Below are 2012 nucleotides of genomic sequence, written 5' to 3'. Positions count from 1 at the left end.
CCGTATTGAGTTGAGCTTTAGTTGGGGGGGAGGGGGGTGTTTTTTTGGCCCGTGAGTGTGTGTCGCTCTCCCCCTGCTTTGGCATCGGTTACCCCCGAGGGGTGGGGGGTGGGGGGGTGGAAGGAAGGGCTTCTCGTCCCAAAAAAAACCACCTACCTTTTGGTTTTTCCCGTCAGAGGCCAGACATCGGAGGGAAGGTCGCCAGAGGAAATTTGACTGGACTGTCCCTGTGGCGATTAGCCCTGAGGGGCTGGGTGAAGCCACCCCTCCCTCAGTGACAGTGGTACCTTGCTGATGACTTGGAGACGCCGGCCTTGGACTGGGGTGGGCAAAGTTTTTTTAAAACAAAATCCCGCAACGCCACATTATAGTCCAGGCAGGTTTATGTGGAAGCTTTCGGAACACCTCGCCATCACCAGGTGGTTGGCAATCGTGGGGCACAGAGTTTATAGCAAACGTTTACAGTCCGAGCCTAACGATCTTATATTCCACAGCCACCTGCTGAAGGAGCGTCGCTTCGGAAGCCAGTGCTTCCAAATAAACCAGTTGGACTATAAGCTACGATTTTTTTTTTTACACTTTGCCCGTATTAATAGGGGCAGGCGAAGGGATGTGACGGGTAGCCATTGGCTAACTCCTCAGGGGTGGGGGGGGTGGTGGTTTCAGGGTGGAGATCTCACCCGCAATCCAGCCCCTTCTCCTCGCCAGGGCGGTCAGTGTAAGGGGGGAGTGGGGGCAGCGAGAGGGGTGAGGGAGCTGAGCATAGCCTGGGTGAAGAGACGGCCCGCGATGGCATTGAGGTCAAGTGGAAATGCCCCACCCCACACCCCAGTGTCCCGGTCTGTCGAAACCCTCTTCTGCGTTGGCTTTCGACGAGGGACGGAGAGCTCTTTAGGATCGACGTCGGGTTTAGATTCCAAGGGGTGGGAGGGGGTTGAGGCGGTGGGTTGAGAGAGTCCCCCCCTTTGGGGGCTGCTGCCGAACTGGCCTTCCCCTGGAACCAATCCGATCTGTCAATGGGCACAGTGCAGGATGCCACCTTCCCCTCGCCCACCCTGCCCTGTTCTGCCCCTTCAGGGGGTGCGGCTTTGTCCGAAAGCAGGATGTGTCCCCCCGCCACTCCCCCTCCCCGCGACCGAAGGGACAGGCTTTGATGGCTTCGCAAAGTGTTGGGAGCCGCCGTATCGCCCCGCACTCTCTCTACATTCCACACCCCCCCCTCCCCCCAAACCCCCTCGAAAAGCCCTGGGGAGGGGGTGTGTGGGTGTTGTGTGAAGCTCACGGGGAGATGGGGGGGGGGGTGGGGAGGTGATGGGTGGGGGCCATTGGGCGTGACCCATCGCAGAGTTGGTTTCCCCCATTGCAAAGTAGCGGGAGGAATAATGGGCGGGTTAGATTTGAAAATCTGCTCGTGTGGCCCCATCCCAACCCCAACCCCCCCACAACCCCAACCCAACCTCCGCAACCCCAACTCCCCGCAACCCCAACCCCCCACAACCCCAACCCCACAACCCCCACCCCAACCCCCCACAACCCCCACCCCAACCCCCACCCCAACCCCAATCCCCACCCCAAACCACCCCCAACCCCTACCCCTGCCCCAGCCTGTGGGGATTGAGGGCGAGGAGGCTGAGGGGTGGTGGTGTTTTTTTTGGGAGGGGGTGTGTGAGGTTGGGGGAGGGGGGAATCGGCCATGAGCTGCCGATGAAAACGTGGCCCTGTCTCTGTTGAGTATGATGCTGCCATTCTGTGCTGCTCAGTAACCATGATTGCTTTCAATAAACCTTATTGTTCCACGCAGCTCTCCTCTTGATCGTTTCCTCTCCAGGTGCTTTTCCTTCACGGGATTCCATTTTCCCGTTTATGTCTCCCGAGGGTGGCCGTCGCTGTCGGATTTGGGGGGGGGGGTGGGGCTTTGAGGTGAACCCAGAGGGTGGCTCGATGGTTAGCACCACTGCCTCGCGGTGCCGGCGACCAGGGTTCGATTCCAACCTTGGGCGACTGCCTGTGTG

The sequence above is a fragment of the Chiloscyllium plagiosum genome, chromosome 37 (assembly GCF_004010195.1).
Source record: "Chiloscyllium plagiosum isolate BGI_BamShark_2017 chromosome 37, ASM401019v2, whole genome shotgun sequence".
Lineage (NCBI taxonomy): Eukaryota > Metazoa > Chordata > Chondrichthyes > Orectolobiformes > Hemiscylliidae > Chiloscyllium > Chiloscyllium plagiosum.
This window is presented reverse-complemented; position numbering follows the sequence as displayed.